The sequence below is a fragment of the Antechinus flavipes genome, chromosome 4 (assembly GCF_016432865.1).
Source record: "Antechinus flavipes isolate AdamAnt ecotype Samford, QLD, Australia chromosome 4, AdamAnt_v2, whole genome shotgun sequence".
In the NCBI taxonomy this organism is placed as follows: domain Eukaryota; kingdom Metazoa; phylum Chordata; class Mammalia; order Dasyuromorphia; family Dasyuridae; genus Antechinus; species Antechinus flavipes.
The window spans coordinates 231,690,855-231,718,204 of NC_067401.1; positions in this window are offsets into that span (position 1 = coordinate 231,690,855).

Consider the following 27,350-nt stretch of genomic DNA (forward strand, 5'->3'; position numbering starts at 1 on the left):
ATTTAGATTTAATATCAAAATGAGAAGGAAAAAAAAAAGGGAAATCTTCCTAAGAAGAAAAACTTAAAATGAATCAAGTAACATCAAGAGACAATGGAAGGGGCATCTAAGTTTCACACTGGATAGAGCACCAGTCCTTAAGTGAGAAGGACCTGAGGTCAAATCAGGTCTCATACAGACACTTAACACTTCCTACTGTGTGACCCTGGGCAAGTCACTCAACTCCAATTGCTTTAGAAAGAGAAAAAGAGAGAGAGAGAATATCAAAGTTTAATTTTAAGAGTTCTCAGTGAAGTTGTTTCTGAAGAACCACTTGCCCAGTATATTGGAGAAACAATTTTGTTTTTGGAAATAGCTACATTTTTTTTAATAATAACTTTTTATGGACAGAACCCATACCAGGATAATTTTTTACAACATTATCCCTTGCGATTACTTCTGTACCAATTATTCCCCTCCCTCCCTCCACCTCCTCCCCTAGATGGCAAGAAGTCCTATGTATATTAAATAGTTGCAGTATATCCTAGATACAATATATGTATGCAGAACTCAACAGTTCTCTTGTTGCACAGGGAGAATTGAATTCAGAAGGTAAAAATAACCCGGGAAGAAAAACAAAAATGCATATAGTCTACATTCTTTTCCCAGTGTTTTTTCCAGCTGCTTCTGTCCATCATTGATCAATTGAAACTGAGTTAGGACTCTTTGTCAAAGAAATCCACTTACATCAGAATACATCTTCATACGGTATCGTTGTTGAAGTGTATAATGATCTCTGGTTCTGCTCATTTCACTTAGCATCAGTTCATGTAAGTTTCTCTAAACCTCTCTATATTCATCCTGCTGGTCATTTCTTACAGAACAGTAACATTCCATAACATTCATATACCACAATTTACCCAACCATTCTCCAATTGATGGGCATCCATTCATTTTCCAGTTTCTAGCCACTACAAAGAGGGCTGCCACAAACATTTTGGCACATACAGGTCCCTTTATCTTATTTAGTATTTCTTTGGGATATAAGCCCAGAAGTAACACTGCTGGATCAAAGGATATGCACAATTTCATAACTTTTTGAGGATAATTCCAGATTGCTCTCCAGAATGGTTAGATTTGTACACAACTCCACCAACAATGCATCAGTGTCCCAGTTTCCCCTCTGACGTTCATCATTATTTTTTCCTGTTATCTTAGCCAATCTGACAGATGTGTAGTGGTATCTCAGAGTTGTCTTAATTTGCATTTCTCTGATCAATAATGATTTGGACCACTCTTTCATATGAGTGGTAATAGTTTCAATTTCATCATCTGAAAATTGTCTGTTCATATCCTTTGACCATTTATCAATTGGAGAATGGCTTGATTTCTTATAAATTTGAGTCAGTTCTCTATATATTTTGGAAATGAGGCCTTTATCTGTGAAGGTATTCTCCAAGTTTGTTGCTTTCCTTCTAATCTTGTTTGCATTAGTTTTGTTTGTACAAAGGCTTTTTAATTTGATATAATCAAAATTTTCTATTTTGTGATCAGTAATGGTCTCTAGTTCATCTTTGGTCACAAATTTCTTCCTCCTCCACAAGTCTGAAAGATAAACTACCCTATGTTCCTCTAATTTATTTATAATCTCGTTCTTTATGCCTAAGTCATGGACCCATTTTGATCTTATCTTGGTATATGGTGTTAAGTGTGGGTCATACTAATTTCCAGTTATCCCAGAAGTTTTTATAAAATAATGAATTCTTATCCCAAAAGTTAGGATGTTTGGGTTTGTCAAACACTACATTGTTATAGTTGACTATTCTGTCTTGTGAACCTAACCTATTCCACTGACCAACTAATCTATTTCTTTGCCAATATCAAATGGTTTTGGTGACTGCTGCTTTATAATATAATTTAGATCAGGTACAGCTAGGCCACCTTCATTTGATTTTTTTTTTTCATTAATTTCTTTGAGATTCTCGACCTTTTATTGTTCCATATGAATTTTGTTGTTATTTTTTCTAGATCATTAAAATATTTTCTTGGAAGTCTGATTGGTATAGCACTAAATAAATAGATTAGTTTAGGGAGTATTGTCATCTTTATTATATTTGCTTGGCCTATCAAAGAGTACTTAATATTTTTCCAATGATTTAAATCTGACTTTATTTGTGTGGGAAGTTTTTTTGTAATTTTGCTCATATAATTCCTGACTTTCCTTTGGTAGATAGATTCCCAAATATTTCATGCTGTCGACAGTTATTTTGAATGGAATTTCTCTTTGTATCTCTTGCTGTTGGATTTTTAATGTGTAAAATTGCTGAGGATTTATGGGGATTTATTTTGTATCCTGCTACTTTGCAAAAGTTATACATTATTTCTAATAGCTTTTTAGTAGAATCTCTGGGGTTCTCTAGGTATACCATCATATCATCTGCAAAGAGTGATAGTTTGCTTTCCTCATTGCCTTCTCTAATTCCTTTAATATCTTTCTAGACTTTTCTTGCAGAGGCTAGTGTTTCTAATACAATACTGAATAATAATGGTGATAGTAGGCAACTTTGCTTCACTCCAGATCTTACTGGGAAAGATTCCAGTTTTTCCCCATTGCATATGATGCTTATTGACAGTTTTAAATATATGCTTCTGACTATTTGAAGGAAAAGTCCATTTATTCCTATACTCTCAAGTGTTTTTATTAGGAATGGATATTGGATTTTATCAAAAGCTTTTTCTGCATCTATTGAGATGATGATTTGGTTTTTGATATAGCTGATTATGCTAATAGTTTTCCTAATATTGAACCAGCCCTGCATTCCTGGTATAAATCCTATTTGGTCATAGTGTATTATCCTGGGGATGATTTTCTGTAATCTTTTTGCTAATATTTTATTTAAGATTTTAGCATCAATATTCATTAGGGAGATTGGTCTACTTTCTCTGTTTTCAACCTGTCTGGTTTAGGTATCAGTACCATGTCTGTGTCATAAAAGGAGTTTGGTAGGACTCCTTCAATCCCTATTTTTCCAAATAGTTTCTATATCATTGGATTTAAATGTTTTTTAAATGTTTGGTAGAATTCACATGTAAATCCATCTGGTCCTGGGGATTTTTTCTTAGGGAGTTGGTTAATAGCTTGTTCTATTTCTTTTTCTGAGATGGGACTGTTTAGGATATTTACTTCTTCCTCTGTTAGTTTGGGCAAGCTATATTTTTGAAGGTATTCTTCCATTTCATTTAAGCTGTCAAATTTATTGGCATAAAGTTGGGCAAAGTAACTCCTAATTATGGCTCTAATTTCCTTTTCATTAGTGGTGAGTTCTCCCTTTTCATTTTTAAGACTAACAATTTGATTTTCCTTTTTCCTTTTTTTAAATCAGATTTACTAAGGGTTTGTCTATTTTGCTGGTTTTTTCATAGAACCAACTCTTAGTTTTATTAATTAATTCAACAGTTTTTTTTTTACTTTCAATTTTATTGATCTCTCCTTTTATTTTTAGAATTTCAAGTTTAGTGTTTGACTTGGGGTTTTTAATTTGTTCCTTTTCTAGCATTTTTAGTTGCAAGACCAATTCATTGACCTTCTCTTTCTCTGTTTTATGCAAGTAGGCATCTAGAGATATAAAAATTCTCCTTATTATCACATTGTTTGCATCCCATGCATTTTGGTATGATGTCACATTATTGTCATTTTCTTGGGTGAAGTTATTAATTATGTTTATGATTTGCTGTTTCACCCAATCATTCTTTAGTATGAGATTATTTAGTTTCCAATTATTTTTTGGTCTACTTTCCCCTGGCTTTTTGTTGAATGTAATTTTCATTGCATCGTGGTCTGAAAAAGATGCATTTACTATTTCTGCCTAACTGCATTTGAGTTTGAGGTTTTTATGTCCTAATATATGGTCAGTTTTTGTATAGGTTCCATGAACTGCTGAAAAGAAAGTGTATTCTTTTCTGTCTCCATTACATTTTCTCCAGAGATCTATCATATCTAACTTTTCTAGTTTTCTATTTACCTCTTTGACTTCTTTCTTATTTATTTTGTGGTTTGATTTATCTAATTCTGAGAGTGGAAGGTTGAGATCTCCCACTATTATAGTTTTGCTGTCTATTTCTTCTTGCAGCTCTCTTAATTTCTCTTTTCAGAATGTAGATGCTACACCACTTGGTGAATACATGTTTAATATCGATATTGCTTCATTATCTATGTTACCCTTTAGCAAGATATAGTGCCCTTCCTTATCTCTTTTAATTAGATCATTTTTTGCTTTTGCTTGATCTGAGATCAGGATGGCTACCCCTGCTTTTTTGACTTCACCTGAAGCATAGTAGATTTTGCCCCAACCTTTTACCTTTACAATGCATGTATTTCCCTGCTTCTGGTGTGTTTCTTGTACACGACATATTGTAGGATTTTGGCTTTTAATCCATTCTGCTAACTACTTCCTCTTTATAGGGGAGTTTACCTCGTTCACATGTATGGTTAAAATTAGCAGTTCTGTATTACTTGCCATCATGTTAACCAATATTTATGCTTTTCTCCCTTCTTTCCTCATTACCCCCCTTCCCAGTATTAAGCTTGTGAACACCACTTGCTTCTCACAGCCCTCCCTTTTTAGTATCCCTCCTCCCCACCTTAGACTTCCTTCCCCATCTTACTCCTTTCCCTCACAGTTTCCATATTCCCTTCCCCTTAGCTTATTCCTTCCCTTTTCACTTTTCCCTTTTCACTTTTCAATGAGGTGGTAGGGGTTTCACTATAAAATGAATATGTGTAAAATTTTTTCTCTTAAAGCCAATTCTGATGGCAGTAAGATACCCATTGTATTCATCCTCCTCCCTTCTTTCTCTCAGAGATAATAGGTTTAATTTGCCCCTTCGTGAGATGTAGTACCCCTTTATCCTTTTTCTAGTACAATGTCTTTTCCACATCTAGTTTCTAGAACAAGGTATATAAGTATTCTTTATACATCTTTATAGATGAAATATAGTTCCCAAGATTTCTTTTTACGTTTTTAGGTTTCTCTTGAGTTCTATATTTGTAGATCAAACTTTTTGTTAAGTTCTGGCTTTTTCATCAAAAATAGGTGAAATTCGCTTATTTCATTGAATGACCATCTTCTTCCCTGGAAAAAGATGCTCATTCTGGCTGGGTAAGCTATTTTTGGTGCATACTGAGTTCTTTAGCCTTTTGGAATACGAAATTCCAGGCCCTTCCGTCTTTTAATGTGGATGCTGCTAAATTCTGGGTAATCCTTATTGTGGCTCCTATATATTTAAATTGGATTTTTCTAGGTGCTTGCAGTACTTTTTCCTTCATCTGAGGGTTCTGGCATTTGACCACTATATTTCTTGGTGTTTTGATTTTAGGATCCCTTTCAGTAGGTGATCGATGAATTCTTTCAATGTCTATTTTACCCTCTGTTTCTATGACTTCTGGACAGTTCTCTTTGATAATTTCCTGGAAAATAGTGTCCAGACTCTTTTTTTCATCATACTTTTCAGGGAGTCCAATAATTCTCAGATTGTCTCTCCTGGATCTATTTTCCAGGTCTGTTGTTTTCCTAAGAAGGTATTCCACATTTTTTTCCATTGTTTGATTTTTTTGGTTTTTGCTTGATTGATTCTCGTTGTCTCATCCAGTCATTCAATTCCATTTGTACGATTCTGATTTTCAATGAAGTATTTTCTTCACTAACTTTTTTTTTAATCTCTTTTTCTAATTGTCCAATTGAGTTCTTTTTTTCTATGGAATTTTTTTCCATTTCACCAATTTTGTTTTTTAGAGAGCTATTTTCTGTTTCTAGTTCACTAAATCTATTTTTTCAATGATTTGATTTCTTTATCCACTCTGTCTTTAAATGAGTGGGATGACTTCTCCAGACTCTCTTGCCAAGCCTCCTTCTCCTTTTCCCGTTTTTCTTCTAGCTCTCTTGTGAAAGCCTTTTTAATTTCTTCTATGAGATTCATCTGTGCTGAGGAACAGATGATCTCCTCCTTTGGGGATTCACCTGGAGACAGTCTGTTTTTAGTCTCCTCTGGGTTTAGAGTGTGCTCTCTATCCATATAGAAGCTGTCAAGGGTTAATGTCCTTTTAAGTTTTTTGCTCATTTTGTCAGAGAAGAATCAAATACAAACTAGCAAAGAAAAAAAGAAAAAAACCCAAATGGAATCTGCTTTTTTGGGGGGAGGGGCTGGGTGGTGTTACCCAGATTCCTCTACAGACTGTGGGGGCAGCAGTGAGGTACTAGCAGGACTGTGCTGTACCTGTGCTCTGAGACTCTGAGAGCGTGCTGAGACACTGTGGGGGAGGGGTGGCCAGGTCCCAAGAGACTCCAGCTGTTTGGAGTTGTGTTCTTCACCCCCGGTGTTTTTAGCTTCTCTGCTGGGCTACTGACTTGCTGCCAGGGCAAAGTATCCAATCCTGTAGCAAAGCTCCCCCCACAGAGATGGTTGATATCACACCCCACCCTGCTCCTGTCTGCTTGGCTGTGAGCTTCCTGCTGTGCTCTTGCACAGTCGAGCATTCATTCAGAAGCTTGTAATGAAATGTATTCTGAGAGAAAAGACAGAGCTTACACAGCTGTGTGCCTCCTTTCTTCCATCTTGCCCGGAAGTCCCTACGCCTATTAATTTTCAATTTGAATTGGTGAGTCAATATTATTTCTAACTGATACCTCTAAGATACCTTGAATCTGGGTTAATTATAGGTCATGAAAGTTTGTTTTGGCTTGATAGCTTTAATAACACATCAGAAATCAGTTTATCCCAAGTAACAATGGGCACTTTTTAAAGTTCTTTCATCTAATATTAACTCCTTTCTAAATTGAATTCTAAAGATAATTCTTTGACATATGTATAGGTATACACACATGCAGTCAGATATATATGAAGAAAGACAAGGGAAGAGGCATGGGGGAGAGAGAGAGAGTTAAGAGAGAGAAGGAGAGGAAAAAAGAGTTTTGCTAGACATTAGAATCATTATTTCTACTTCCTTGTATAGATAATTAAGGACTCTTTACTTCTCATTAGTATTCAAGAGTTGTAAAGCAATAAATCTAATAAAAAATCTAATACATAATTTAAAGGATACTCCTGAAAAAAGCTAAAATTAATTTAAAGTAAGATTAATAATTGTTAAACTATTATTTCTACTGATTTTTAAAGCACTGTATTTTCATACAGAGAATCTACCAGACAATAGGAAGGCAATGAATTTTGAGTTGATTTTTGAGCCCTGAATACAGATTTACTTTGACTATCAAGATCAAGAACATTTAGACTGTCTGTTGACAAAGTGGATAGAGTGAGGTCTGGAGTATAGAAGACACATATACAAATTCAGTTGCATGATCCTTAGCATATCACTTCAACTGTAAAAATGGGAATTATAACAATACTTGCCTTGTGAAACACTTAACACAGTGCATGACAGATAGTCTTAATAAATGCTTATTCTCTTCCATTCCCCCTTTCCTGCGTCAGTTGCCTGAATGTACGATTGAGAAATGGCCTTTTCCCTTCATCCTTTTTTCCCCCTACCTAACTGAACAAACAGATACCATTCCTTCAAAAAACAGAAAATTAAACCAAAAATTGACAATATTTCATAAATATATTATGCCTCTTATAAATATTATAATAAGACTACACTAAAATTTGTAGGGGAAGAGTCACCTTTTTTTTTTTAAATTGACTATGGCTTTGTGGCTACTTGAGACTATTACACTGATATTATGGCTTCCAATAACATTATATTTATCTAAATGAATACAATATTGTTGTTTCGGTCGGGACAAATATTCTCAATTTTTTTATTGTAGTAGTTGAAAAGTAAATAAAGATTTCACAGAAATAAAATAATGATATAAATTCAAAATTCAACCAACCTTTTCCCAAGTAAATTTACAAATTCTTCAGACAAATAAGCACATATAATTTTTTAGAAAAAATATAGTAACACAAAATTCATTATCACTCTGATATATATCACCTTAGTTTTGTTCCACATTGTTAGGTATTTTTTCCTAATGTAGAGCTATAATATTTATCCCTGTAATATTTTCATTGTACTTCTTCTCACAAGTCCCAAGAAGAATGAGTCTAATCTCTTCCCCATTTTAAAAGACATCTATTATAATCCTTTCAAAGTTCCCCCTTCTCAACATTAACTATTTCTAGAGCTTTAGATTTATTATCATGTGGTGATTTCTTATTTTCTTTACCTGCTAGCTTTCCATCTTACAGTAACCTCTCTTTTATCAAAAAATATTTTGAAAGACTTCCGGCCAAGATGGCGGAAAGGAGGCACACAGTTATGTAAGCTCCGTGTTTTTCTCAATATCCATTTTATTACAAGCCTCTGAATTAATGCTTGACTGAAAAAAAAACCTACAAATAGTTACCAAGAGAAGACATCCTTGAAATTCAACAAGAAAGGTCTGTTTTGGCTCGAAGGCGGGTACAGTTTTAGATCGGGCAAAGGCTGAGGGCAGGCAGCAAGAGCACAGCAGCAGACTGGAAAGGGGATGGGTTGTGATCTCAGCAATCTCTGCGGGGAGAGCTTTGCTACAGGATTGGATACTTTGCCCTGGCAGCAAGCCAGCAGCCCAGTAGAGAAGCTAAAAACACCAGGGGGTGAAGAATACAACCCCAAACAGCTGGAATCTCTCGGGACCTGGCCACTCCTCCCTCACAGTGTCTCAGCAAGCTCTCGGAGTCTCAGAGCGCAGGTGCAGCACAGTCCAGCTAGCGCCTCGCTGCTGCCCCTGCAGTCTGTAGAGGAAGCTCGGTAACATCACCCAGCCCCTCCCCCCAAAAAAGCAGATTCCATTTAGGATTTTTTTTCTTTTTTTTCTTTGCTAATTTGTCTTTGATTCTTTGACAAAATGAGCAAAAAATTGAAGAGGACTTTAACCCTTGAAAGCTTCTATACAGATAGAGAACAGACGCTAAATCCTGAGGAGGCCAAAAACAGACTTTCCCCAAGTGAATCCCCAATGGAGTAGATCATCTGTTCCTCAGCACAGATGAACCTCCTAGAAGAAATTAAAAAGGCTCTCACAAGAGAGCTAGAAGAAAAATGGGAAAAGGAGAGGGAGGCTTGGCAAAAGAGTCTGGAGAAGTCATCCCACTTATTTAAAGACACAGTGGATAAAGAAATAAAATCCCTGAAAAATAGGATTAGCGAACTGGAAACAGAAAATAGCTCTCTAAAAAACAAAATTGGCAAAATGGAAAAAAATTCCATAGAACAAAAGAACTCAATTGGACAATTAGAAAAGGATATTTAAAAAGTGAGTGAATACTTCATTGAAAATCAGAATTGAACAAATGGAATTGAATGACTCGACGAGACAAGAAGAATCAGTCAAGCAAATCTAAAAAAAATCAAACAATGGAAAAGAATGTGAAATACCTTCTGGGGAAAACAACAGACCTGGAAAACAGGTCCAGGAGAGACAATCTGAGAATCATTGGACTCCCAGAAAAGCATGATGAAAAATAGAGAGCCTGGACACTATTTTCCAGGAAATTATCAAAGAGAACTGCCCAGAAGTCATAGAAACAAAGGGTAAAATAGACATTGAAAGAATTCATCGATCACCTACTGAAAGGGATCCTAAAATCAAAACACCAAGAAATATAGTGGCTAAATGCCAGAACCCTCAGATGAAGGAAAAAATACTGCAAGCGGCTAGAAAAACCCAATTCAAGTATCGAGGAGCCACAATTAGGATGACCCAGGATCTAGCAGCATCCACATTAAAGGATCGAAGGGCCTGGAATATGATATTCCGAAAGGCTAAGGAACTTGATATGCAACCAAAAATAACTTATCCAGCTAAAATGAGCATCTTTTTCCAGGGAAGAAGATGGACATTCAGCAAAGTAAGCGAACCTATTTTTGATGAAAAAGCCAGAATTTAACAAAAAGTTTGATCACAAATATAGAACTCAAGAGAAATCTAAAAAGGTAAAGATTAATCTTGGGAACTATATTTCATCTATAAAGATGTATAAAGAATACATGTATACCTTGTTCTAGAAACTAGATGTGGAAAGGACATTGGACCAGAATGAGGGTAAAGTGGGGGTACTACATCTCATGAAGAGGCAAAGGAAACCTATTTAATCTGAGAGAAAGAATGGAGGGGGAACGAATATAGTGGGTATCTTACTGACTTCAGAATTGGCTTTAAGAGAAAAATTTTAGACATATTCAATCTATGGTGAAACTCCTCCCACCTCATTGAAAAGTGAGAAGGGAAAAGGGAAAAGGGTAGGAATAAGCGAAGTGGAAGTGAATACGGAAAATGGGAGGGAAAGGGGTAAGATAGGGGAAGGAAATCTAAGGCTGGGGGAGAGATATTAAAAAGGGAGGGCTGTGAGAAGCAAGTGGTGCTTACAAGCTTAATACTGGGAAGGGGGGAAGGGGGAAAGAAGGGAGAAAATCATACACAGGGGTTAACAAGATGGCAAGTAATACAGAATTGGTCATTTTAACCATAAATGTGAATGGGGTAAACTCCCCCATAAAGAGGAAGTGGTTAGCAGAATGGATTAAAAGCCAGAATCCTACAATATGCTGTTTACAGGAAACACACCTGAAGTGGGGAGATACATGAAGGTTAAAGGTAAAAGGTTGGAGCAAAATCTACTATGCTTCAGGTGAAGTCAAAAAAGCAGAGGTAGCCATCCTGGTCTCAGATCAAGCTAAAGCAAAAATGATCTAATTAAAAGAGATAAGGAAGGGCACTATATCTTGCTAAAGGGTAACATAGATAATGAAGCAATATCGATATTAAACATGTATTCACCAAGTGGTGTAGCATCTACATTCTGAAAAGAGAAATTAAGAGAACTGCAAGAAGAAATAGACAGCAAAACTATAATAGTGGGAGATTTCAACCTTGAACTTTCACAATTAGATAAATCAAACCACAAAATAAATAAGAAAGAAGTCCAAGAGATAAATAAGAATACTAGAAAAGTTAGATATGATAGATCTCTGGAGAAAATGTAATGAAGACAGAAAGGAGTATACTTTCTTTTCAGCAGTTCATGGAACCTATACAAAAATTGACCATACATTAGGACATAAAAACCTTAAACTCAAATGCAGTAAGGCAGACATAGTAAATGCATTCTTTTCAGACCACAATGCAATGAAAATTACATTCAACAAAAAGCCAGGGGAAAGTAGACCAAAAAATAATTGGAAATTAAATAATCTCATACTAAAGAATGATTGGGTGAAACAGCAAATCATAGACATAATTAATAACTTCACCCAAGAAAACGATAATAATGAGACATCATACCAAAATATATGGGATGCAGCCAAAGTGGCAAAAAGGGGAAATTTCATATCTCTAGAGGCCTATTTGTATAAAATAGAGAAAGAGAAGGTCAATGAATTGGGTTTGCAACTAAAAATGCTAGAAAAGGAACAAATAAAAAACCCCCAGTCAAACACTAAACTTGAAATTCTAAAAATAAAAGGTGAGATCAATAAAATTGAAAGTAAAAAAACTATTGAATTGATTAATAAAACTAAGAGTTGGTTCTATGAAAAAACCAACAAAATAGACAAACCCTTAGTAAATCTGATTAAAAAAAGGAAAGAGGAAAATCAAATTGTTAGTCTTAAAATGAAAAGGGAGAACTCACCACTAATGAAGAGGAAATTAGAGCAATAATTAGGAGTTACTTTGCCCAACTTTATGTCAATAAATTCGACAACTTAAATGAAATGGAAGAATACCTCCAAAAATATAGCTTGCCCAAACTAACAGAGGAAGAAGTAAATATCCTAAACAGTCCCATCTCAGAAAAAGAAATAGAACAAACTATCAATCAACTCCCTAAGAAAAAATCCCCAGGACCAGATGGATTTACATGTGAATTCTATCAAACATTTAAAGAACAATTAACTCCAATGCTAAATAAGCTATTTGGAAAAATAGGGATTGAAGGAATCCTACCAAACTCCTTTTATGACACAGACATGGTACTGATACCTAAACCAGGCAGGTTGAAAACAGAGAAAGAAAATTATAGACAAATCTCCCTAATGAATATTGATGCTAAAATCTTAAATCAAATATTAGCAAAAAGATTACAAATAATCATACCCAGGACAATACACTATGACCAAGTAGGATTTATACCAGGAATGTAGGGCTGGTTCAATATTAGGAAAATTATTAGCATAAATGACTATATCAATAACCAACCAAACAAAAACCATATCATCATCTCAATATATGCAGAAAAAGCATTTGATAAAATCCAACATCAATTCCTAATAAAAATACTTGAGAGTATAGGAATAAATGGACTTTTCCTTAAAATAGTCAGGAGCATGTATTTAAAACCATCAGTAAGCATCATATGCATTAGGGAAAAACTGGAACCTTTCTCAGTAATATCTGGAGTGAAGCAAGATTGCCCACACTATCACCATTATTATTCAATATTGTATTGGAAACACTAGCCTCTGCAATAAGAGTGGAGAAAGAGATTAAAGGAATTAGAGTAGGCAATGAGGAAACCAAACTATCACTCTTTGCAGATGATATGGTATACCTCAGAAACCCCAGAGATTCTACTAAAAAGCTATTAGAAATAATTCATAATTTTAGCAATGTAGCAGGATACAAAAGAAATCCCCACAAATCCTCAGCATTTTTATACATCACCAACAAAATCCAACAGCAAGAGATACAAAGAGAAATTCCATTCACAATAACTGTTGATAGCATAAAATATTTGGGTATCTATCTACCAAAGGAAAGTCAGGTATTATATGAGCAAAATTACAAAAAAGTTTCCACACAAATAAAGTCAGACTTAAATAATTGGAAAAATATTAAGTACTCTTTGATAGTTCAAGCAAATATAATAAAGATGACAATACTCCCTAAACTAATCTATTTATTTAGTGCTATACCAATCAGACTTCCAAGAAAATATTTTAATGATCTAGACAAAATAACAACAAAATTCATTTGGAACAATAAAAAGTTGAGAATCTCAAGGGAATTAATGGGAAAAAAAATCAAATGAAGGTGGCCTAGCTGTACCTGATCTAAAATTATATTATAAAGCAGCAGTCACCAAAACCATTTGGTATTGGCTAAGAAATAGATTAGTTGATCAGTGGAAAAGGTTAGGTTCACAAGACAGAATAGTCAACTATAGCAATCTAGTGTTTGACAAACCCAAAGATCCTAACTTTTGGAATAAGAATTCATTATTTGATAAAAACTTCAGGGATAACTGGAAATTAGTATGCCAGAAATTAGTCATGGACACACACTTAACACCGTAAACCAAGATAAGATCAAAATGGGTCCATGAGTTAGGCATAAAGAATGAGATTATAAATAAATTAGAGGAACATAGGATAGTTTATCTCTCAGACTTGTGGAGGAGAAAGAAATTTGTGACCAAAGATGAACTAGAGACCATTACTGATCACAAAATAGAAAATTTTGATTATATCAAATTATAAAGCCTTTGTACAAACAAAACTAATGGAAACAAGATTAGAAGGGAAGCAACAAACTGGGAAAACATCTTTACAGTTAAAGGTTCTGATAAAGACCTCATTTCCAAAATATATAGAGAACTGACTCTAATTTATAAGAAATCAAGCCATTCTCCAATTGATAAATGGTCAAAGGATATGAGCAGAGAATTTTCAGATGATGAAATTGAAACTATTACCATTCGTATGAAAGAGTGTTCCAAATCACTATTGATCAGAGAAATGCAAATTAAGACAACTCTGAGATACCACTACACACCTGTCAGATTGGCTAAGATGACAGGAAAAAATAATGATGAATGTTGGAGGGGATGCGGGAAAACTGGGACACTGATGCATTATTGGTGGAGTTGTGAATGAATCCAACTATTTTGGAGAGCAATCTGGAATTATGCCCAAAAAGTTATCAAACGGTGCATACCCTTTGATCCAGCAGTGCTACTACTGGGTTTATACTGCAAAAAGATTCTAAAGAAGGGAAAGTGACCTGTATGTGCCAAAATGTTTGTGGCAGCCCTGTTTGTAAGTGGCTAGAAACTGGAAATTGAATGGATGCCCATCAATTGGAGAATGGCTGGGTAAATTGTGGTATATGAATGTTATGGAATATTATTGTTCTATAAAAAATGACCAGCAGGATGAATACAGAGAGGACTGGCGAGACTTACATGGACTGATGCTAAGTGAGATGAGCAGAACCAGGAGATCATTATACATTTTGACAATGATATTGTATGAGGATGTATTCTGATGGAAGTGGATTTCTTTGACAACGAGACCTGAGTTTCAATTGATCAATGATGGACAGAAGCAGGTATACCCAAAGAACACTGGGAAACAAATGTGAACTATTTGCATTTTTGTTTTTCTTCCCGGGTTATTCTTACCTTCTGAATCCAATTCTCCCTGTGCAACAAGAGAACTGTTCGGTTCTGCAAACATATATTGTCTCTAGGATATACTGCAACATATCTAACATATATGGGACTGCTTGCCATCTAGGGGAAAGGGTGGAGGAAGGGAGGGGAAAAGTCGGAACAGAAGCGAGTGCAAGGGATAATGTTGTAAAAAAAATTACCCTGGCATGGATTCTGTCAATACAAAGTTATTATTAAATAAAATAAAATAAAATATTTTTAAAAAATTTTGAAAATTGGTGCCAGAATTAGACAAAAGCACATTTAAATGTGTTCTAAGGAGGAGGTATCAGTGCAATTTTAATAATTAATAATAATAATAATAATAATACTGTGTTTAAAGTTTTCAAAGTACTTTATTTTGTAATTCTTCAAAAATGTAAGGTACATGCTTTTATTTTCCTTATTTTATATAGAAAGAAACTGAAACTGCAAGAAATTATAACTTGTGAGGATGATATAGCTAGCCTATATCTGACAGAGGATTTGATCTCAGATTTCCCTAATTCCCAATTCCTGTACTCTATCTGCCACATCAACTACTGTATTTCACTCTAAAGACTATATTTCTATTAAAGGCTTCTAATTTAACTAAATTAGTGAATCCTAATACAATTCAATGACTCACGTTTAAAGCCATTGAACCACTGTTTTCTGCATTCCCTTCTTCATTCTTCTATGATACTACTTTTGCACATTGAAGTTTTCTTCCATGCTTTTCTCCCCTTAGCTCTATGAATTAAATCTTATGATTTAACATGACTTTGTTGTATTCAGTCATACTTGCTGGCTATTTTAATTACTAATAAAGAAAATACTAAAAAAAATCTTACTTCTTAAATTTTTTATGTCACTTCTTGAAGTCCCAATTATATTTATTTATATTGCTGAGGCAATTGGGGTTAAGTAACTTGCCCAGGGTCACAAAAGCTGGGAAGTGTTAAGTGTCTGAAACCAGATTTGAACTCAGGTCCTCCTCCCTTCAGGGTTGATGCTCTATCCACTGTGCCACCTAGCTGACCCTATTATGTTTATAAGATCATAAAATCCTTCTCAGTTTCTGATATTCCAAGAACTCTTATAATATAGTTGGCTGTCAAAAAAACAGTAACACACACAGACACACACACACACACACACAATACACACACACATCATCTTTGTTTATCTCCTCAGAATTGGATTGTGGAATAGCTATAATTATTCTTATTTGGTCTCAAAACTATCAGACTATCCTGCCCTGTTATTAAGAATGGCAGTTTCCCTGCTGTTGTAGCAACATGTTTAACTTACTTCTATTTCTACATTTTATTAGGAAATGTAGTAACTCTTGAGATGAAGGAGGAGTATTTTTTTCTTGATGGTTGAAAACAATCCTCACTGGAGACATTCTGGAATGATTTAAAGAGATAAGCAATAGAGATTGAACCTACTATTTTATTGTTTTGGAATGAGGAAATTCCCTTTACCTTCTCTTGCAACTTATAGTCTCAGAAAGTTTCTTAGAGAACTGAAAGGTTAAGACTGTCACAGTGTCACATAATCAGTATGTGTCAAAGGAGAGACTTGAACCAGTTTCCTTTTCCCCTACCACATACTCTGATTTAAGTAAAAACACATTATATGATTTCTTATTCACTAGGAATATCTCCTAGACTATTGCCATTATAGTGTTATTGCTCATGTTTAAACTCCAATGTAAGGAATGAAATGAGATTTCTACTGAAGCCATCTTGGCACCAGACCTACTATCAGCAAAGCATGTGATGTAAGTTTTATTTTAATTATTTGACATTTTCTCCATTTTCATTGTGTAGGTATGTGTTTGAAAGTATTTGAGTATATCTATGTGTATATTTTTCCCCATCAGTTCATATGTATTTAAACAGCTACTATGTGCCAGTAGTGAGAAAGCAAGGATAAAAGTGAAATAGTCTCTAATCAAAAAGAAATTTCAATCTAATTTTGGAGACAACATGGACACATATAAGTATATACATTAAGCATTCAAAATAAATGCATATATAGACGTGTGGATGATAGCCACTGGGGTTGGTAGAGATCAAGAAAATTTTCAAAGAAAAGGTGACACAAATTGAATCTTAAAAAAGATTCAGGATTTCCAAGTGGAACTGATAAGGAAAAGTTACATTAGAGAATAAGAGCACCTATGCAAAAGCACAGAGAAGAGGGAACATCATGTTTGCAAAGCAGTAGTAAACCACATAGTGAGAGGAGAGAGAGTTTTACTTTACTATGAGGAAGAAGACTGGAAATGTAATAAGGGGAACCACTGTGAAGAGTTGTAAATGCCAAATAGAGTTTTTTGTAATTTATCTCTAAAAATGGGGGGGAGGGGTTTGGAGTTTATTTGGTAATGGTTGTACAGCATGAACTAGATCTGTTTTTTAAAGAAAAAGAAGTTACTTAGACTTGAGGTATTGCCAAACAATGAATGAGAATCACTATTCTGATAATCATTCACAGCATTTAAAAAAAAAATATGATCCATTTTTTTTCTAGTCTGGGTAAATAGTAGTGGTAATACTTTAGAATAAACCAAGGTGGTATTTGTGTGTTGAGGGGGGAGGGGCGTATGTGAAAAGCTGTTTTGGCTAATATGAATAATAGAACAGAATTGTCATCATATGATAGGTTAGATGAAAATTTTTTGCATAACTTACATGATTCTTAATAAATTTTAGAATATTTTCTTATTTAACTCATAATAAAGTTTCAACTTTTGGGGAAAGTAGCTTTAAAATAACAACAACTAATTCCTAAATTATCTATTTAAAAAAAAAATAGATGTTCAATTATGTTAATCCAAGGGATAAAACCAACTTTAAATGAGGTGGTAAATTTACTTTTAGCATTAAAATGCTATGATTCAATATTCAACGGAATTCTAACATTCTAAACATAAACATTCTAAAATAAAAAACAAAGGCTGAAATGTCAAACATAGTGTTAAAAATTTAAAAAAAAAATTTGTTTTACCTGTAAACTGTTCATCACATTCACAAATGAATGTATTTGGTGTCACATTTCTGCAGTTCCCATGGAGACACAGATGTGGTTGACATTGTCCAATTATTTCTGCACATTTTTTGCCTATTGAAAATGAAATAGAATAATTTTTAAGACAATCATTTATTTATAATTATGTGTTGTTGGAATCCTTACTAACTGCTAACTAATTAGAGTTGATCTAATCTTACAAGAAGATGTTTTGGGCAGAACCTGAAACAAGGTACTAAGTAGAACTAAGTTCAATGAGTTCACACCTCCCTTGAAGCTCGTTGGGCCAGAGAGCACTATGGGAGAAAACCCATAATCCCTCTCTCTCGTATCCCACAATTCCTCCCTCTTGGATAAAAGAAACAGACAGAAGCTCTCGGTCAGATTTCAGTAGAGTTACGCCAGAAGCCCTCTCTCCGAGGCAAGGCAGAATATTTTCCACTTGGCTGGCTGGTGGCAGAAGTGTTCTTCAGAGAGGAAGACGCTACAAGTCGAGATTTCACCGGAATGACATGAAGACTAGAGCTGGCTGGAGGCTGAAGAAAGCAGAGGCAGAGGCTGAAGGACCAGACCTTTGGATTTGGTGACATTCGGAGGGAGCTCTTGGAACCAAGCAGAGAGATAGGCCTCTAAGCTAACCGGGCTATATTGGGATAATAAAAGATCTGAACTTTTATCACCTGGCTGCATTTTGAGAAGAAAAAGCTCACCACATTTTGGCGCCCGAACAGGGAAGATCACCACATTTTGGCGCCCTGAACGTGGGACAAACAGACCCCTCAGTGGATTTCAGTGGAAAAGCTCCGATCCTGATTCAAGTGGAAAAGCCTCTGATCCTGATCCAGTGGAAAAAACTTCAACCCAGAAATTAGGGTGAGTGCAACAAAGAAATTTTGTTAGAAGAGTTAAAGTAGAATTTCAGCTAAGATGGGACAGATATTTAGAAAACAGTCTGTTTCTGTTAAAGGAAAATGTTTAGAGAGCATTGTCAAAATTATGGAAAGCCAAGGTTTAATTATAAGTTTACAGCAAATCACTGAACTTTTACAAACTGTAAAGGACATATGTCCTTGTTTCTCTCTTGATAAGGAATTAGATCTAAATGAATGGAAATTGGTTGGAGAGGATCTTTGTCAATTCTATGATAAAAATGGGCCTAACTCAATAATTAATACATATAATGTAATACAATTGGCTATAAGAAGTTATTTAAGTGATAGAATGATGAAAAGGAAAGTACAGGAGGAAGTGCCAACTTTACTAGGTGAAGAGGAGGACAAATCAGATGAGAATGGAGTTAATTACAATTCTGAGTATGATACTTCACAGAAGGAGGAATTAGGTGATTCCACATCTCATGACCCTCCCCCCGCAATTAACCCTTCATGGGTAGAACAAGGGGGAGGGAGAGAGACAGAAACACAGTCAGCTTCTCCTGTAAAGCAGAATTTGACAAGATTAGAAAAAGCATTAATTAAAGCAAAAAATGAAGGAGAAGATATATCTGATTTTATAAATGCATATCCTGTGATTGAAGAGCTCAACTCCTCAGGTCAAAAAGAGAGAAAATACACTGCTTTTAATTTGGAAAAAATTAAAGATTTGAAAAAGGGTTGCACTCTTTATGGGGCTACATCATCTTATGTGAAGATGTTACTAGATAATTTGTCTTATGAAATCCTAACCCCGAATGACGGGAAATCCATAACAAAAACTTGTCTAGAACCGGGACAAAATTTATTGTGGCTTTCGGAGTTTCATGAATTATGTAGGATTCAAGCCCAACGCAATAGGCAAACAGGAGCTATTGTACAAGTTGCTTTTGACCAACTAGCTGGAGAAGGTCAGTATGCAGAGAGTTCAGAACAGATTTATTATCCCATAACAGTGTATGAGCAAATTTCTAAGGCTGCAATAAAAGCTTGGAATTCTCTCCCTGGACAGAAAGATGGAAATAATGTTTTCACAAAAATAGAGCAAGGTCCCAATGAATCTTTTGCAGATTTTGTGGGACGTTTAGAAACAGCTGTAATAAGAACCATTGGAGATAATGCAGCAACAGAAATAATGACTAGACATTTGGCTAAGGAAAATGCCAATGAGATTTGCAAGAGAATTATATGGGGGCTAGACAAAAATGCTCCTTTAGAAGAAATCATAAGATGCTGTGCCACAGTGGGCACAAATGCTTATTATGCCCAGACTATGATAAACATGGAAAGACAAGGTCCTTCTTGGCAGAGGAATTCTAGAGAAATTCGTCGATGTTTTCAGTGCGGAAAAGTTGGACATTTGAGAGCTCATTGTAAATATGGAGATAGAGTGAGAAGACAGGGTGAGAGAAAACCTAAAACCCCATGTCCAAAATGTAATCGAGGCTTTCACTGGGCCTCTAAATGTATATTGACCCAGAAGAATGAGAGGCAGGGCCCAGCTCCAAAGTATCAATCAAAGGACAGGTGGGGCATGATAGCAGCTGAGGTTACACCCAGAGAGACTTTAGAAATTCAGAACTCTGATGTCATCAACCAACAGAAAAGCAATCAGGATTACAGTTGGGAAGAATACAGGCCTTTTAAGACAACAAGACAATATCCAATGCAAACAACTCCAATGTAATTACCAGATGATGAGGAGAAATCCCAAATTTGGTAAATAGAAGGGAATTAGGTTAACCGCTTGGGGAAGAGGATCTGCTTATATTTCCACAGATGGAGAAAGAATCAGATGGCTGATAAGGAGACTGTCAAAGAACTTTAAAATCTTCAGCTTTTAGTTCCTGAAAAACCAGCAAGAATCACTGGATTCCCTGAGATGAAAAATTGTTGATGAGACTTTTGCAGTACTTCAGAGCTTACAGGAATTATTAGATTCCTGGCGCATGAACTAATGGACAATGGATTCCTTATGGACTATTTCTAGGACTTATGGACATTTGTAAATTTTCAGGTCGATTTATGTTGTTACATTACTACTAGCCTGTGTTATATTACTATGTGCTTATGTATTTTAAGCAATTGCAAGAATCATTGGATTTCTTGAGATGAAAGATTGTTGATGAGACTTTTGCAGTAGTTAAATTTTCATGTTGATTCATGTTATTTGTTACATTACCACTAGCCTGTGTTATATTGCTGTGTGCTTTTGTAAATTATGTATAATGCCTCCCATATTGATGGATTTATGTATACCATGTATATCTGTTACAAAGTTCTGGCCCATATTGATGGATTTATGTGTACCCCCTCAAAAACCCCCTATGTTTTAAAACAAAAGAAAGGGGGAGATGTTGGAATCCTTACTAACTGCTAACTAATTAGAGTTGATCTAATCTTACAAGAAGATGTTTTGGGCAGAACCTGAAACAAGGTACTAAGTAGAACTAAGTTCAATGAGTTCACACCTCCCTTGAAGCTCGTTGGGCCAGAGAGCACTATGGGAGAAAACCCATAATCCCTCTCTCTCGTATCCCACAATGTGTCACAAGTTTACATTAAGTAAAGGCATATCACAAGGTTTTCTAAAGTCCAAATTAAGAAAACTCAAAAGGGTTTTAAAGAACCATTATTTATATGAATATTTTCATATCTGTAATATAGTTACATAAATATGTGCTATTTGGTGATTAAATGATATGTTTTAATTGTAAATGTTTCCCTTTTCAATATACTTAATAGCTGTTATTTTGTGATAAAACCTAGAACAATGCTGTTAAATGTACTTTAATAATCTAAATGAAAATTAGGTTCTATAGATATAAATTCAACATAGATATAAATTCAACCAATAAATTGAAAGTTCACTTAGAAAAGAGATTGTTCCTCCTTTTATCTTCTGTCATAAACATCTTTTGTTACACTTTTTAAAAATAATTATAACTTTTTATTGACAGAATCCATGCCTGGGTAATTTTTTACAACATTATCCCTTGCACTCATTTCTGTTCCGACTTTTCCCCTCCTTTCCTCCACCCCTTCCCCCAGATGGCAAGCAGTCCTATACATGTTAAATATGTCACAGTATATCCTAGATACAATATATGTGTGCAGAATCAAACAAGTCTCTTTTTGCACAGGAAGAATTGGATTCAGAAGGTAAAAATAACCTGGGAAGAAAAACAAAAATGCAAACAGTTTACATTCATTTCCCAGTGTTCTTCCTTTGGGTGTAGCTGCTTCTGTCCATCATTGATCAATTGAAACTGAGTTAGATTTTCTCTTTGTCAAAGAAATCCACTTCCATCAGAATACATCCTCATACAGTATTGTTGAACTGTATAATGATCTCCTGGTTCTGCTCATTTCACTTAGCTTCAGTTCATTTAAGTCTCTCCAAGCCTCTCTGTATTCATCCTGCTGGTCATTTCTTACAGAATAATAATATTCCATAACATTCATATACCACAATTTACCCAACCATTCTCCAATTGATGGGCATCCATTCATTTTCTAATTTCTAGCCACTATAAACAGGGCTGCCACAAACATTTTGGCACATACAGGTCCCTTTCCCTTCTTTAGTATTTCTTTGGGATATAAGCCCAGAAGTAACACTGCTGGATCAAAGGGTATGCACAGTTTGATAACTTTTGGGGCATAATTCCAGATTGCTCTCCAGAATGGTTGGATTTGTTCACAACTTCACCAACAATGCATCAGTGTTCCAGTTTTCCCACATCCCCTCCAACATTCATCATTATTTTTTCCTGTCATCTTAGCCAATTTGACAGGTATGTAGTGGTATCTCAGAGTTGTCTTGTGCATTTCTCAGATCAATAGTGATATATAGAGAACTGACTCAAATTTATAAGAAATCAAGCCATTCTCCAATTGATAAATGGTCAAAGGATATGAACAGACAATTTTCAGAGGATGAGATTGAAACTATTACCACTCACATGAAAGAGTGTTCCAAATCATTATTGATCAGAGAAATGCAAATTAAGACAACTCTGAGATACCACTACACACCTGTCAGATTGGCTAAGATGACAGGAAAAAATAATGATGAATGTTGGAGGGGATGCGGGAAAACTGGGACACTAATGCATTGTTGGTGGAGTTGTGAACGAATCCAACCATTCTGGAGAGCAATCTGGAATTATGCCCAAAAAATTATCAAAATGTGCATATCCTTTGATCCAGCAGTGTTTCTATTGGGCTTATATCCCAAAGAAATACTAAAGAAGGGAAAGGGACCTGTATGTGCCAAAATGTTTGTAGCAGCCCTGTTTGTAGTGGCTAGAAACTGGAAAATGAATGGATGCCCATCAATTGGAGAATGGCTGGGTAAATTGTGGTATATGAATGTTATGGAATATTATTGTTCTGTAAGAAATGACCAGCAGGATGAATACAGAGAGGCTTGGAGAGACCTACATGAACTGATGCTAAGTGAAATGAGCAGAACCAGGAGATCATTATACACTTCGACAACGATATTGTATGAGGACATATTTTGATGGAAGTGGATTTCTTTGACAAAGAGACCTGAGTTTCAATTGATAAATGACGGACAAAAGCAGCTACACCCAAAGAAAGAACACTGGGAAACGAATGTGAACTATCTGCATTTTTGTTTTTCTTCCCGGATTATTTATACCTTCTGAATCCAATTCTCCCTACGCAACAAGAGAACTGTTCGGTTCTGCAAACATATATTGTATCTAGGATATACTGCAACATATCCAACATATAAAGGACTGCTTGCCATCTAGGGGAGGGGGTGGAGGGAGGGAGGGGAAAAAAAATCGGAACAGAATTGAGTGTCAATATAATGTAATTATTAAATAAAAAAAAAAAATAGAGTAAAAAAAAAAAAAAAAAGATCAATAGTGATTTAGAATACTCTTTCATATGAGTGAAATAGTTTCAATTTCATCATCTGAAAATTGCTCATATCCTTTGACCATTTATCAATTGGAGAATGGCTTGATTTCTTATAAATTAGAGTCAATTCTCTATATATTTTGGAAATGAAGCCTTTATCAGAATCTTTAACTTTGAAAATGTTTTCCCAGTTTGTAGCTTCCCTTCTAATCTTGTTTGCATTAATTTTGTTAATTAACTGAGAAAGAAAACAAAATGCAAGCAAACATCAACAAAATGAATGAAAATGCTATGTTATGGTCTACACTCAATTCCCGCAGTCCTCTCTCTCTGTGGCTCTCTTCATTACTGAACAATTGGAACTGCTTTGAATCATCTCATTATTGAAGAGAATCCATCAGAATTAATCATTGTATAATCATGTTGTTGCCGTGTATGATGATCTTCTGGTTCTGCTCATTTCACTTAGCATCACTTCATGTAAGTCTCTCCAGGCCTCTCCAAAATCATCCTGCTAATCGTTTCTTACAGAACAATAATATTGCATAACATTAATATATCATAATTTACTCAGCTATTCTCCAATTATTGGGCATCCATTTAGTTTCCATTTTCTAATCACTACAAAAAGGGCTGCCACAAACGTTTTTGCACATGTGAGTCCCTTTCCCTCTCTTTGGGATATAAGCCTAGTAGAAACATTGCTGGATCAAAAGATATGTTCATTTTTTAACTTTCTGAGCATAATTCCAAACCGCTCTCCAGAATGGTTGCATCCATTCATAGTTTCACCAACAATGTATCATTTTCCCAGTTTTCCCACATTTGTCCAACATTTGTCATTATCTTTTTCTGTCATCTTATCCAATCTGACAGGCGTGTAGTGGTATCTCAGAGTTGTCTTAATTTATATTTCTCTGATCAGTAGTGATTTGGAGCATCTTTTCATATGACTACATATAGTTTCAATTTCTTCATCTGAAAATTGTTCATATCTTTTGACCATTTATCAATTGGACAATAGTTTGAACTATTATAAATTTGAGCCAATTCTCTATATGTTTTAGAAATGAGGCCTTTTTCAGATCCTTTGGATGTAAAAATATTTTCCCAATTTATTGTCTAATCTTGTCTGCATTAGTTTTGTTTTGTACAAAAACTTTTTAATATAATCAAAATTATCTATTTTGTGATCAGTAATGATCTCTAGTTCTTCTTTAGTCACAAATTCTTTCTTCCTTGACTAATCTGAGAGGTAAACTATCCTATGTTCTTCTAATTTGTTTACCATATCATTCTTTATGTCTAGCTCATGAATCCATTTCCACTTTATCATGGTATATGGTATTAGGTGTGGGTCTAAACCTACTTTCTCCCATGCTAGTTTCCAATTTTCCCAGCAGTTTTTTGTCAAATAATGAATGTTTATCCTGAAAGCTGGGGCCTTTAGGTTTGTCAAATACTAGATTGCTATAGTCATTGACTATTTTGTTCTGTGAATCTAACCTATTCCACTGATCAACTTCTCTATTTCTTAGCCAGTACCAAATGGTTTTGATAACCACTGCTTTATAATATAGTTTTAGATCTGGTACAGCTATGCCACCTTTATTTGCTTTTCTCTTCATTAATTCCTTTAAAATTCTTAACCTTTTGTTCTTTCATATGAATTTTATTGTTATTTTTCTAGGTCAGTAAAATAGTTTCTTGAGAATTTGATTGGTATGCCACTAAACAAATACATTAGTCTAGGGAGTATTGCTATCTTTATTATATTTGTTCGATCCAAGGGCACTTGATATTAAGAAATTAATTGCTTAAAAAATGCAACAACAACAAAATGACCACTGAAGAAAATAATACCTTTAAAATTATAATTAATCAAATTGAAAAATAGATAAAAAAACTAACTGAAAAAAATCATACATTAAAAATTAAAACTGGATAAATGGATGTTTAACTATGTGTCAGTCAAAGAAACTAAAAAAAAAAAAAATTAAATGGAAGAAAGTATAAAATTCCTTAGTGGAAAAACAGTTGAACTGGAAAATAGATCCAGGAGACACAATTTTAAAATCATTCAACTACCTAAAGTTTACAACAAAAGAAAGATTTTAGACAGCAATTTTCAAAAGAGCAAAGAACATTGTCCTGACATAGTAGAAGCAGAGGGCAAAATAGTCTTGAAAGAATGTAGCAATCACTTCTGGAAAGAGATAACACAAGGAAAACTCCAAGAAACAATGTTGCAAAATTTCAGAACTATAATTTCAAGGAAAAAGTCCTCAAGGCTGCCAGGAAAACACACACACACACACACACACACACACACACACACACACACAAAATCAAAGCTCTTGGAACCACAATCAGGATTGCCCAGAATTTGGCCATTTCGACAATAAAGTATCAGAGAGTCTGAAATACCATATTTCTGAAGACAAAGAATTAAGAATCAATTATCAGGTGAGGAGAAGGATCTTTAGTAAACTAGGTGACTTTCAGTCATTTCTATTGAAAAGTACAGAACTAAAAAGAAAATTTGATCTACAAATACAAAATTCAAGAGAAGCATAGAAAGGTAAATAAGAAAGAAAAAAAAAAAACTACTGTTTAAAGGTTTAACTATTTACATCTGTATATGGGAAGATTTATTTCCTGAGATGATCAGTGGATCTTCTCAATGCCTATGTTGCCATCTGATACCAGGTCATGGGGACAATTTTCTTTCATAAGTTCTTGAAACTTATAAACTTATAAGTTTTGTCCAGGTCCTCCTGTTGATTATGGTTTTCAGGTGGTTCCATGATTCTGGCAGTATTTCTCTTGGATCTTTTTTCCTGGTCAGATTTTTTTTTTCAATCAGGTATTTTATATTTTCTTCTATCTTTTTTTCTTATGAATTTGTTTGATTGTTTTTTGATGTCTTTTTGAGTCATTAGGCTCCTACTTGTCAAATTCTAATTTTTAAGGAGTTGTGTTTTTAATTAGTTGTTAAAAAAGCTTTCTTTTCTATTTGAATAATTGTACTTTTTAATGAGTTTTTTTTTTCAGTGATTTCTGTATATCATTTTTCCATATGGCAAATTCTACTTTTTAAAGCAGTTATTTTCTTTTTCAAAACTGCTGACTTTTTTTTCATAATTCTTTTCCATCACTGTCATTTCACTTTCCATTGTAATTTAACCTGTCTTATATTTAAACTCCTTTTGAGTTCTTTCATAAATTCATTCTGGGTTTGAGACCACTTTTTTTGGGGGGTGGGGGGGATTTGCTGATAGGTATTTTGACAGTTTTGATCTTTTTTGAGTTTAATTTGATTTTCTCTGTTATCATTTTAACTTTCTATAGTCAGATTTTTTCATCATCTTTTAAAATCTTTTTACCCCTTAAAAAAAAAAAAAAAAAAGTTGAGCTGAACTCCTAAAATAGAAGGGATATTGATTGTCTCAGGTTTCTGGAGTCAGTGGTTATAGGTTTTGACTATTTAGTTGGTGCTGCATTGGTGCTACCTTGAGGATTTCCGGGGACCTTCAAATTTATTTCTTTGCTAAGGGTGACTGGCACTGCTGGAGACCCTGAATGTCTGTCAGCTTAACTGGTGCTAAATCAAGGTCATAGTCATGTTGTCTAGTTTATACTGAGGCCAGTAGAGTGTTTCTACGTTTCTGCATGTACTCATTCAAACACTTGGTTGCTCTTTGTTGTGGCCAGAAACTGGAAAATAAGTGGATGCCCTTCAATTGGAGAATGGCTGAATAAATTGTGGTTTATGAATATTATGGAATATTATTGTTCTGTAAGAAATGACCAGCAGGATAATTTCAGAAAGACCTAGAGAGACTTACATGAACTGATGCTGAGTGAAATAAGCAAGACCAGGAGATCATTATATACTTCAACAACAAGTATATGATGATCAATCCTGATGGACGTGGCCCTCTTCAACAATGAGATGAACCAAATCAGTTCCAATAGAGCAGTAATGAATTGAACCAGTTACATCCAGTGAAAGAATTCTGGTGAATAACTATGAATCACTAC